The following is a 14299-nucleotide window of genomic DNA, read 5'->3' as shown; positions in this document are numbered from 1 at the left end:
TATAATGTGCATACATTGCACTGTTTTTATTTGATTTTACTATTTCTTTTACATTTACAAACCATTTATTTTTATTTATCTTTGAAGTTAGATTTTTCCAATTTATGACATTGGTTTACCAGGAATACTTATTTTAGTGTTGGTATAATGATACAAATAAATTTTCTTTCACATATACTATTATTCATTTGTTTTATAAATAACCCCCTTCTGTTTTGTTTTTTGTTTGGGGAGAGGTTGTGTGTGTCTTTTTGTCTCTTCTAGGCCTGCACCTGAGGCATATGGAGGTTCTCAGGCTAGGGGTCTAATCAGAGCTGTAGCCGCTGGCCTACACTAGAGCCACAGCAACTCAGGATCCGAGCCACGTCTGTGACCTACACCACAGCTTATGGCAATGCTGGATCCTTAACCCACTGAGCAAGGCCAGGGATCAAACCTGCAACCCCATGGTTCCTAATTGGATACATTAACCACTGAGCCATGACAGGAACTCCCCCCTTCTATTTTGAAGTTACATATTATTTTTATGTGTGTACAAACTTTTCAGATTCCTCTACTTTTTTTTTTTTTTGTCTTTTTGTCTTTTAGGGCCACATGGGTGGCATATGCAGATTCCCAGGCTAGGCATCTTCAGATTCCTCTATTTTTGAACTAGTACAACACTGTATTGATTGTAACTATTTCACGGTAGTTCAAATAAGTAATATGTTCCTTAGTATCCTCTTCTCTATGTATATTAATACACTTTTTGAAAATGTCATAGAATAGTCACACACATTCAGCAACACTAAACCAGCTTTACAACAAATACTAAAGGAACTTCTCTAGACAGAAAAAAAAGCCACAGCAGGAAACAAAAATACCACAAATGACAAGGCTCACCAGTAAATGTATATATACAGTAATGATATGAAATCATATAGGCACAATTATGCTACCAAAAGCAGAAATCATGAGAAGAGGTGGGGACAAATGCAGGATACTGGAGATGCAGTTGCAGTTAAGAAACCAACAACCTGAAACAATCTCCTGTATATATACACATGAACTCTTATATCAAAACTTCAGAATAACTGCAAACCAAAAGTCTACAATTGATACACAAACAAATAAGAAAAATCAACTCAAATACAACACTAAAGATAGTCATCAAACCACAAGAGGAGAGAACAAGAGAAGTAAGAAAGAAAAAAGAGAAACAAAAACAAATCCAAAGTAATGAATAAAATGGCAATAAGAACATACATACCAACAATTACCTTAAATGTTAATGGACTAAACACCCCAACCAAAAGACATAGACTGGCTGAATGGATTCAAAAGAAAGACCCATATATATGCTGTCTTCAAGAGACCCACTTCACTTCTAGGGACACATACAAATTGAAAGTGAGAGGATGGAAGAAAATATTCCATGCAAATGGGAATCAAAAGAAAGCTGGAATAGCAATACATGTAAGACAAAACAGACTTTAAAATGAAGAATATTTTAGGGGACAAGGAAGGTCACAACCTAATGATCAGAGGATCAATCCAAGAAGAAGATGTAACAATTTTAAATATCTCTGCACCCAAATTAGGTTCACCACAATACATAAGGCAACTGCTAACAACCTTAAAAGGACAAATCAACAATAACACAATAATAGTGGGGGACTTTAACACCCCACTTACAGCAATGGACACATCAACAAGACAGGAAATCAAAAAAGAAACACAGGCCCTGAATAAAGCATTAAACCAGATGGACTTAATAAATATTTATAGGACATTCCATCCAAAAGCAACAGAATACACATTCTTCTCATGTGCACATGGAACATTCTATAAGATTGATCACATCCCTGGCTACAAATCAAACCTCAGTCACTTTAAGAAAAATGAAATCATATCAAGCATCTTTTCCAAAAACAATGCTATACAACTGGAAATCAACAACAAGAAAAAAACTGCAAAAAACACAAACACATGGAGACTCAACAATGTGCTACTAAACAACCAATGGATCACTGAAGAAATCAAAGAGGAAATTAAAAAATACCTAGAAGGAAAGGACAACAAAGATATGACACTCCAAAACCTATGGGATGGAGCAAAAGCCATTCTAAGAGGAAAGTTTATAGAAATACAAGCCCACCTCAGGAAACGAGAAGAAGCTCAAATAAACAAGCTAACATTACATCTAAAGCAGCTCGAGAGAGAAGAACAGACAATACCTAAAGTTAGCAAAAGGAAAAAAATCGTAACGATCAGAGCAGAAATAAATGAAATAGAAACAAGGAAAACTACAGAAAAGATCAATGAAAAAAAAAAAGCACATTCTTTGAAAAGATCAGCAAAATTGATAAAGACTTAGTGACACTTATTAAGAAAAAAAGAGAGAGGACTCAAATCATTAACATGAGAAATAAAAAAGAAGTAACAACGGACATCACAGAAATACAAAGGATCAGAAGAGACTACTATATGCAACTATATACCAATAAAACAGAAAACCTAGAAGAAATGGACAAATCCTTAGAAAGGTACAATCTTCCAAGACTAAACCAAGATGAAACAGAAAAGATGAACAGACCAATCACAAGTACTGAAATTGAAACTGTGATTAAAAAACTTCCAACAAACAAAAGTCCAGGACCAGATGGCTTCACAGGCTAGATCTATCAAGCATTTAGAGAAGAGCTAATGCCTATCCTTCTGAACCTATTCCAAAAGATCACAGAGGAAGGAAATACTTCCAAACTCATTCTATGAGGCCACCATCACCCTGATACGAAAACCAGACAAAGATACCACACAAAAAAAGAAAACTACAGGCCAATTTCACTGATGAACATAGATGCAAAAATCCTCAACAAAATGCCAGCAAACAGAATCAAACAATACATTAAAAGGATTATACATCATGACCAAGTGGGATTTATCCCAGGGATGGAAGGGTTCTTCAATATCCACAAATCCATCAGTGTGGTACACCACATTAACAACCTGAAGAATAAAAATCGTATGGTCCTCTCAATAGACACAGAAAAAGCCTTTGACAAAATCCAACACCCATTTCTGATAAAACCCTTCAGAAAGTGGGCATAGCGGGAACCTACCTCAACGTGATAAAGGCCATATATGACAAACCCACAGCTAACATCATTCTCAATGGTGAAAAGCTGAAAGAATTCCCACTGAGATCAGCAACAAGACAAGGATGTCCACTCTTGTCACTACTCTTCAACATAGTTTTGGAAGTCCCTAGCCACAGCAGTCAGAGAAGTAAAAGAGATAAAAGGAATCCAAATTGGAAAGGAAGAAGTAAAACCATCACTATTTGCAGATGACATGCTACCACACCTAGAGAATCCTAAAGACTCTACCAGAAAACTGTTAGAGCTCATCCATGCATTTGGCAAAGTTGCAGGATCCAAAATTAATACACAGAAACAGATGGCATTTCTATACACCAACAATGAAAGAGCAGGAAAAGAAATTAGGGAAGCAATCCCATTTACCATCACATCCAAAAGAATAAAATACCTAGGAGTAAACCTACCTAAAGAGACAAAAGACCTGTACTCTGAAAACTATAAGCCACTGATGAAAGAAATCAAAGATGACACAAACAGATGGAAAAACATACCATGCTCTTGGATTGGAAGAGTCAGTATGATCAAAATGACTATACTACCCAAGGCAATCTACAGATTCCATGCAATCCCTGTCAAATTACCAAGGACATTTTTCACAGAACTCAAACAAAATATTTTAAAGTTTGTTTGGAAGCATAAAAGACCCAGAATAGCCAAAGACATCCTGAAAAAGAAAAATGGAGCTGGAGGCATTAGGTGCCTGGATTTCAGACTATACTACAAAGCAACAGTCAACAAAACTGTATGGTACTGGCACAAAGACAGAAATAGAGATCAGTGGAACAGGATAGAAAGCCCACCATTAAACCCATGCACCTACAGCCAACTCATCTATGACAAAGGAGGCAAGGATATACAATGGAGAAAAGACAGCTTGTTCAATAAGTGATGCTGGGAAAACTGGACAGCCACATGGAAAAGAATGAAATGAGAACACTCCCTAACACCATACACAAAAATAAACTCCAGATAGATTAAAGACCTAGACATAAGACCAGACACTATCAAACTCTTAGAGGAAAACACAGGCCAAACCCTCTCTGACATAAATGACAGCAACATCTTCTCAGATCCACTTCTTAGAGTATTGACAATTAAAACAAAAATAAACAAAGGGGACCTAATCAAACTTCAAAGTTTCTGCACAGCAAAGGAAACCCTAAGCAAAACGAAAAGACAACCCACAGAATGGGAGAAAATCTTTGCAAATGAATCAACTGGCAAGGGATTCATCTCCAAAATTTATAAACACCTCCTACTGCTCCATACCAAAAAAACAACCCCATCCAAAAATCGGTAGAAGATCTAAACAGACAGTTCTCCAAAGAAGACATACAGATGGCCAAAAAACACATGAAAAGATGTTCCACATCACTCCTCATTGGAGAAACACAAATCAAAACCACTCTGAGGTACCACCTTACACCAGCCAGGATGGCCATCATCAAAAAGCTTACAAACAATAAGTGCTGGAGAGGGTATGGAGAAAAAGGAACCCTAGTACACTGTGGGTGGGAATGTAAATTGGTGCAACCACTGTGAAAAACTGTATGAGAGATTCCTCAGAAAACTAGACATAGAACTACCATTTGATGCAGCAATCCCACTCCTGGGCATCTACCCAGAGAAAACCATGACTCACAAAGACACATGTACTCCGATGTTCATTGCAGCACTATTTGCAATAGCAAAGACATGGAAGCAAGCTAAATGTCCATCGACAGAGGAATGGATCAAGAAGATGTGGTACATATACACAATGGAACATTACTCAGCCATTAAAGTGAAAGAAATACTGGCATTTTTAGCAACATGGATGGACCTAGAAATTATCATGCTAAGTGAAGTCAGCCGTACAATGAGATACCAACATCAAATGCTTTCACTGACATGTGGAATCTGAAAAAGGACTCAAGGAACTTCTTTGCAGAACAGCTACTGACATATAGACTTTGAAAAACTTATGGTTTCCAAAGGAGACAATTTGGGGGGTGGGGTGATGCTTTGGTGTTGTTGGATGGAAATCCTATAAAATTGGATTGTGATGATTATTGTACAACTATAAATGTAATAAATTCATTGAGTAATAAAAAATAATATAAAATTGAATTAGATGCAAGAGTTAAAATAAAAAATAATAAATAAAAAAAATGATCACACTACCCAAAGCAATCTGCAGATTCAATGCAATCCCTGTCAAATTACTCATTACATTTTGCACAGAACTAGAATAAACAATCCAGAAATTTATATGGAACTGTAGAAGACTCAGAATTGCCAAAGTGACACTGAGGAATAAAAACTAAGCCGGAGGCATAACTCTCTCAGACTTCAGACAATATTACAAAGCTACTGTAATTAAGATAGTGTGGTACTGGTGCAAAAACAAATATACATACCAATGGAATAGAATAGAGAACCCAGAAATAAACCCAGACTCCTATGGTCATTTAATCTTCAACAAAGGTGGCAAGAATATAAAATGGGGGAAAGACAGTCTTCATCCAGCAGTGCTGGCAGAACAGAACAGCTGCGTGTAAATCAATGAAAATAGAACACAAAATAAAGTCAAAATGGCTTAAGGACTTAAACATAAGGCAAGACACCATAAAACTCCTAGAAGAAAACATGGGCAAAACATTCTCTGACATCAAACATACAAATGTTTTCTTAGGTCAGTCTCTCAAAGCAATAGAAATAAAAACAAAAATAAAACAATGGGACCCAATCAAAGTTACAAGCTTTTGCACAACAAAGGAAACCATAAAAAAATCTAGAGACAACATATGGGAGAAAATAGTTGCAAATTATGCAGCAAACAAAGGCTTACTATATAAAATATACAAACAACTCATTAACTCAACAACAAAAACAAACAATCCAACTGAAAAATAGGCAGAAAACCTAAATAGACATTTCAAATAAAGAAGACATAAAAATAGCTGATAGACACATGAAAAAATGCTCAACATCACTAATTTTTAGAGAAATGCAAATCAAAACTACAATAAGATACCACCCCACTCTAGTCAGAATGGCTATCATTAAGTCTACAAATAACAAATGCTGGAGAGGGTGGGCAGAAAAGGGAACCCTCCTACACTGCTGGTAGAAATATAAATTAGTACAATCACTATGGAAAACATTGTGGAGCTTCCTCCGAAAACTAAATATAGAACTACCATGCGATCCAGCAATCCCACTCCTTGGCATCTATTTGGACAAAACTTTCATTCAAAAACATATGTGCACCCCTACGTTCATTGCTGCATTATTCACAATGGCAAAGACATGGAAACCATCTAAATGTCCATCGACTGATGAATGGATTAAGGAGATGTGGTACATATACACAACGGAATACTACTCAGTCATAAAAAAATGCTATTTGCAGCAATATGGATGCAACTAGAGATTCGCATACTAAGTGAAGTAAGTCAGAAAGAGAAAGAGAAATTCCATATGATATCACTTATATGTGGAATCTAAAACATGGCACAAATGAACCTATCTACAGAACTGACACAGACTCATGGACATAGAGAAGAGATGTATGATTGCAAAGAGGAAAAGGGAGGGAGTGGGCTGGACTGGGAGTTTGAGGTTAGTAGATGCAAACTATTGCATTTGGAATGGATAAGCAATGAGGTCCTGCTGTGTAGCACAGGGAACTAAATACAATCACTTGTGATGGAACAAGATGGAAAATATCATGCATAAAAAATGTACATATGTGTATAATTGGGTCACTTTGAAATACAGCAGAAATTGACAGAACATTTAAAATCAACTAAAATAAATTTTTGTAAAATATAAACAGTGAAGAACTGTCACATATTAAATACATCTATTTGTTTTGGGACTAGATAATGAAGGTCAGAGAAAACAACTATGGAAACTGTGTATCAAAATGTAAACTTCTAAATGGTAGGAAAAGAGCAAACACTTAAATCAGACTGGGTCAATCTGTACGCCCCTTGCCAAATGTGCAAATATTTCCAATCATATGAAATACAATATAATATTTTAAATTAATTTATAAAATAAACCCATAAAGTTAACGCAAAAAAACCTGGAGTGTATGTGTATAATCTTTCTGGTGAAAAGTGTTTTCTTAGTAAGGCAAATATCCAGAAACTATGAAAGAAATAGCAATAATTTAGACCCAAAGATGTCAAGTCTTCAAATCAAAGTCACAGAGGGCCCCCAGAGCTACCAGTGCTTCATTTTTATGGACTGAAGGTTTGAAGTCATAATTAAGACAATTTTTCAATAAAAATGAATAATTGGGCATCTTCATCTATAAGATCTTCCCATTATTGTCATTTGGCACAGTTAGTAAGTTATTACAGTCATGAGAAATGCTTTATATCTGATCGAGTTGAGCAATGAGAAGCAAATTTGATAATAAATGGGACAAAAAATAATTTTAAAAATATCAGAATCTAAAGCAATTTCAATAAGATCTTCCAATAATTAAGATTAATCAGAGTGGTGTAGGTCTCAGACGCTGCTCTGATCTGGCGTTGCTGTGGCTGTGGCGTAGGCCAGCAGCTACAGCTCCGATTAGACCCCTAGCCAGGAAACCTCCATATGCTGTGGGTGAGGCCCTAGAAAAGGCAAAAAGACAAAAAAAAAAATTAATCAATGTCCAATATGTAATACAAGGTTATGAATATGTGACATAATTTAAAATGAGTAAATTAGAGGAGTTCCCATTGTGGTTTGGCAGTAACGAACCTGACTAGTATCCATGAGGTTGCAGGTTCCACCCCTTGCCCTGCTCAGTGGTTAAGTATCCTGCATTACCATGAGCTGTGGTGTAGGTCACAGATGCAACTCAGATATGGCTTTGCTATTGCTGTGGCTGTGGTTGTGGCCAACAGCTCTGATTAGACCCCTAGCCTGGGAACTTCCATATGATGTGGGTGCAGCCTTAAAATAAATAAATAAATAAATAAATAAATAAATAAATAAATAAATAAATAAAATGACTAAAATTGAAAGTACCCATTATGTTTTAGAATGATATACATTAAAAGTTTTTTAACTTAAGGAGTATCAGAAGGAAATATTTTCTTTTTTTAATAGTTCAATGAATTTTATTTTATTTATAATTGTACAACAATCATCACAACCTAATAATTTTGGAACTTTTCCATCCCAATCCTCTAGTCCACCTTTCCCCCCCAACATCTGTCCTCTTTGTTAACTATAAGTTTTTGAAATCTGTGAGTCTGTTCTATTCTGCAAATAAGTTCATTTGTATCCTTTTTTTAGATTCCACATGTAAGTGATATAGTATGATGTTCGTCTCTCCCTATCTGAGTAACTTCGCTTAGTATGGATAATCTCTAGGTCCATCTATGTTGCTGCAAAAGCCATTATTTCTTTCTTTTTATGGCCGAGTAATATTCCATTGAATATATGTACCACATCTTCTTCATCCATTCCTGTGTCTATGGACTTTGAGGTTCCATCCATGTCTTAGTTCTTGTATATAGTGCTGCAATGAACACTGGAGTACCTGCATGTTTTTGAGTCATGATTTTCTCTGGATAGATGCCCAGGAGTGGGATTGCTGGATCATAAAGTAGTTCTATTTTTAGTTTTTTAGGAACCTCTATACTGTTTTACACAGTAGTTGCACCAATTTACATTCCCACCAGCAGTGTAGGAGGGTTCCCTTTTTTCCACACCCTCTCCAGCATTTGTTACTTGTAGACTTTTTGATGATGGCTATTCTGACTGGTGTAAAATGGTAGGTACCTCATAGTAGTTTTGATTTGCATTTCTCTAATAGTTAACAATGTTGAGCATATTTTCATGTGTTTTTTGGCCATCTGTATGTCTTCTTTGGAGAACTACCTGTTTAGATCTTCTGCCTGATTTTTGATTGGGTTGTTGGGGGTTTTTTTGATATTTAGCTGCATGAGGTATTTACATATTTTGGAGATTAATCATTGCCAGTCACTTCATTTGCAAATACTTTCTCCCATTCTGTGGGTTATATTTCCATTTTTTTAATGGTTTCCTTTGCTGTGCAAAAACTTTTAAGTTTAACTAGGTCCCATTTGTTTATTTTTGTTTTTATATCATTACTCTAGGAGGTGCATCTGAGAAGATATTGCTGTGGTTTATGTTAGAAAGCATTCAGCCTATGTTTTCCTCAAAGACTTTTATAGTGTCTGGTCTTCCTAAATAAGTATTTTATCTATTTTGAGTTAATTTTTGTGTATGGTATTAGAGAGTGTTCTAATTTTATTCTTTTACATGTAGCTGTACAGTTTTCCCAGCACCACTTATTGAAGAGACTGTTTTTTCTCCATTGTATTATATTTGTGCCTCTTTTATAATAGATTAGCTGACCATATGGGTGTGGGTTTATTTCTGTGCTTTCTATCCTGTTCCATTGATCCATATTTCTGTTTTGTGCCAGTACCATACTGTTTTTCTGACAGTAGCTTTGTAGTATAGTCTGAAATCAGGGAACCTGATTCCTCCAACTCCATTATTCTTTCTCAGGATAGTTTTGGCTATTTGGGGGTCTTTTGTGTTTCCTTGAAGTTTTAAAATATTTTGTTCTAGTCTTGTGAAAAATGCCACTGGTAATTTGATAGAGATTGTTTTGAATCTGTAGATTGCCTTGGTGTATAGTCATTTTGGCAAAATTGATTCTTCCAGTCCAAGAGCATGGTATATATATCCATCTGTGTGTCATCTTTGATTTCATTCATCAACATCTTATAGTTTTCAGAGTAAAGTCTTTTTCTCTTCAGGTAGCTTTATTCCTAGGTATTTTATTCTTTTTGAATGGTAAATGGATGGTTACCTTATCTTTCTGATATTTCATTGTTAGTATATAGAAATGCAATTTATTTCTGTGTATTAATTTTGTATCCTGCAACTTTACCAAATTAATTGATGACCTCTAAATATTTTCTGGTAACATCTTTCAGACTTTCTAGGTATAGTATTATGTCATCTGCAAACTAATATTTTTAATTCTTCCTTTCCAATTTGGATTCCTTTCATTTATTTTTCTTCTCTGATTACCATGGCTAGGACTACCAAAGCTATGTCGAATAAAAGTGGTGAGAGCAGACATCCTTGTCGTATTCCTGATCTCACCAAGAATTCTTAACAGCTTTTCACCATAGAGAATGGTGTTAGCTCTGGTTTTGTCATGTATGGCCTTTATTATGTTGAGGTAGGTTCCCTCTATGTCAACTTTCTGGAGGGTTTTATCAGAAATGGGTGTTGGATTTTTTCAAAAGTTTTTTCTGTATCTATTGAGAGGATAATATGGTTTTTATTCTTCAGTTTCTTAAAGTGATGTATCAAACTGACTTGCAGATATTGAAAAATACTTGCATCCCTGCCATAAATCCCCCTTGATCATAGTGTTTTATCCTTTTAATGTAATGCTGGATTCAGTTTGCTAGTATTTTCTTGAGGATTTTTGCATCTGTGTTTATCAGTGATATTGTTCTATAATTTTCTTTTTTTGTGGTGTCTTTGTCTGGTTTTGCATTCAGGGTGATGGTGGCCTCATAGAATAAGTTTGATAGTGTCCCTTCCTCTGAAATTTTTTGGAATAGTTTCAGAAGGATGGGTGTTAACTTTTCGCTAAATTTTTTATAGAATTAGACTGTGAAGCCATCTGGTCCTAGACTTTTGTTTGTTGGAAGTTTTTAAATCACAGTTTCAATTTCAGTTACTTGTGATTGGACTATTCACCTTTTCTATTCTTCCTGGTTTAGCCTTGGAAGATTGTACCTTTCTAAGAATTTGTCCATTTCTTCTAGGTTGTCCATTTTATTGTCATATAGTTGCTTATAGCAATCTCTTAAAATCCTTTGTATTTCTGTGATGTCCATTGTAACTTCTCTTTTTTCATTTCTGATTTTATAGATAAGAGTCATCTCTCTTTTTTTCTTGTTGAGTTTGGCTAAGGATTTATCAATTTAGTTGATCTTTTCAAAGAACTAGCTTTTTGTTTCATTGATCTTTTTATTGTTTTATTCATTTCTATTTCATTTATTTCTTCTCTGCTCTGTGTTTTCTTTCCTTCTGCTAACTTTGGTTTCTGTTTGTTCTTCTTTCTCTAGTTGCTTTAGGTATAAAGTCAGGTTGTTTATTTGAGATCTTTTTTATTTCCTGAGGTAGGATTGTATTGCTATAAACTTCCCTCTTATAACAGCTTTTGCTGCATCCCATAGGTTTTGGATTGTTGTGTCTTTGTTGTCATTTGCTTCCAGGTATTTTTTAATTTCCTCTTTGATTTATTCAGTGTTCCATTGGTTGTTTAGTAGCATGTTGTTGAGTCTGCTTGTGTTTTTTTTTTTTTTTTTGGTCCCATTTCTAGGGCCGCTCCCGTGGCATATGGAGGTTCCCAGGCTAGGGGTTCAATCGGAGTTGTAGCCTCCGGCCTACGCCAGAGCCACAGCAATGTGGGATCTGAGCCGTGTCTGCAACCTACACCACAGCTCACGGTGATGCCAGATCGTTAACCCACTGAGCTAGGGCAGGGACCAAACCCACAACTTCATGGTTCCTAGTCAGATTCGTTAACCACTGCGCCACGACGGGAACTCCTGTGTTTGTGTTTTTTGCAGTTTTTTCTTGTTGATTTCTAGTTTTACAGTGTTATGATTAGAAAAATATGCTTGATATGATTTCAGTTTTCTTGAATTTACTGAGACTTGATTTTTGGTCCAGAATATGATCTATTCTAGAAGAGTGTTCTGTGTGCACTTGAGAAGAATGTATATTCTGCTGCTTTGGGGTGGAATATTTTATAAATATCTATTAAGCCCATCTGGTCTAATGGTCATCATTTAAGGCTTGTGTTTCCTTGTTGATTTTCTGTTTGGATATCTGTCCATAGTTGTAAGTAGGGTGTTAAAATTCCCCACTTCTATTGTGTTACTGTCAGTTTCTCCTTTTAAGGCTGTTAGCAGCTGCCTTATATATTGAGGTGCTCCTATGTTGGGGGCATATGTATTTACAATTGTTATATCTTCTTTTTGGACTGATCCTTCGATCATTATGTAATATTCTTCTGTGTCTCTTGTAACTTTTTACATTTTAAGGTCTGTTTTGTCTGATGTGAATATCTCCAGCTTTTTTTTTATTTCCTTTTGCACAAAATATCTTCTTCCATCCTGTCCTTTCAATTTGTATGTGCCCCTAGAACTGAAGTGGATCTCTTGTAGATATCTAGATAGATAGATAGATAGATAGATAGATAGATAGATAGATAGATAGATCGATCTTGGTTTTGTATCCATTCAGCCTGTTTATGTCTTTTGGTTGGAGTATTTAGTCCATTTACATTTAAGGTAATTATTGATATGTATGTTCTTATTGCCATTTTATTAACTGTTTTGAACTTATTTTTATTGATCTTTTTTCTTCCCTTCTCTTGATATCTTCTCTTGTTGTTTAATGACTATCTTTAGTGTTGTATTTGCATTGCTTTTTCTTATTTGTGTGTGTATCTGTTGTAAATTTTTGGTTTGATTTTACCCTGAGGTTTTGATATAGGAATATATCAAAACACACACACACACACACACACACACAAGACTGTTTTAATTTGCTTGTCTCTTAATTACAAATGCATCTACAGTATTCTGCATTTGTATGCTCCTCTCCTCATTATTTCTGGTTTTGGTAACATATTTGTGAATGTTTTCCTACCTTTACTATATGTTTTCCTTTAACAGTGATCCTTATCCTTTGTAATTTTCCTGATTCTAGTTGTGGCCTTTTCTTTTCCACCTAGAGAAATTCCTTTAGTATTTGTTGTAAAGCTGGTTTAGTGGTATTCAAATTTCTTACCTTTGCTTGTCTGTAAAGCTTTTGATTTCTCCTTCAAATTTGAAAGAGAGCCTTGATGGGTAGAGTATTCTTGGTTGGAGATTTTTTCCTTTCATCATTTTAAGTATTTATTGCAAGTTTCTGCTGGAAAATCAGCTGATAACCTTATGGGGTTCCCTTGTGTGTTATTTGTTGCTTTCCCCTAGCTGCTTTCAATGTAGTCTCTTTATCTTTAATTTTGGTCAGTTTGATTAATGTGTCTTGAGATGTTCCTCCTTGAGTTTATTTTTTTATGGTAGTCATTATGCTTCCTGGATTTGAAAGAGTAATTCCTTTCCTATGTTGGGGAAGTTTTAAGCTATTATATCTTCAAATATTTTCTCCAGCCCTTTCTCCTCTTTTATCCTTCTGGCACACCTATAAGGCTGATGTTGCTGCATTTAAAGTTGTCCCACAGTGCTCTTAGATAATCTTCATTTCTTTTCATTCTTTTTTCTTTATTCTGTTCTGCATCAGTGACTTCCACCAGTCTGTCTTCCACCTCACTTATTCACTTTTCTTCCTCCTGTATTCTGCTATTGGTTCCTTCTAATGAATTTTTATTTCAGTTATTGTATTTTGTGTCTCTGCTTGATTATTATTTAAATCTTGTATTTCTTTGTTCAATGTTTCTTGTAATTTATCAATCTTTAATTCCAGATTTTTTCCAATATGTTGAATTATTTTCACTATCATTACTTTAAAATCTTTTACATGGAGGTTGCTAATCTCCAGATGATTTAGCTCTTTTTCTGGGGTTCTTTCTTATTCCTTCATCTGGGTCATATTTCTCTGTCTTTTCATTTTGTATAGATTTTTGAGTGGACTTTTTGGAGGCTATAGAGTTGTAACCTCTCTTGCTTCTGGTGTCTGCTCCCTTTGGGTTTAAGTTGGTATAGGGGCTTGTTGTGAGGTTCCTGATGGGAAGGACTGGGGGCCTTCCCACTGGTAGGTGGAGCTGATTCTTGTCCCTCTGGTAGGTGGGGCTTTGTCTCTGGGTGTGATTAGAGGAGGCTGTGTGGCTAGGAGGATGCCAGGCTACCTGTTTTCTGGTGGGTGGGGCTGTTTTCCCACCCTATTTGGTTTTTGGTCTAGGGCTTCTCAGCCCTGATGGGTGGATCCAAATTTTTCCAAAATGGCCACCTCCAGGGAAGTTCACACAATGAATATTCCCAAGAGCTCTGCCTCCAATATCCTTCCCTCACAGCAAGCCACAGCTGCCCCCTGTTTTCCCAGGTGATCATCCAAGACCCTGAGGTAGGTCTGACCTAGATTCTTAGGGAGTCTGCTTTGCC

The sequence above is a fragment of the Sus scrofa genome, chromosome 1, assembly GCF_000003025.6.
Source record: "Sus scrofa isolate TJ Tabasco breed Duroc chromosome 1, Sscrofa11.1, whole genome shotgun sequence".
Lineage (NCBI taxonomy): Eukaryota > Metazoa > Chordata > Mammalia > Artiodactyla > Suidae > Sus > Sus scrofa.
The sequence above is the reverse complement of the archived record's forward strand: the minus strand, read 5'-3'. Positions refer to the sequence as shown.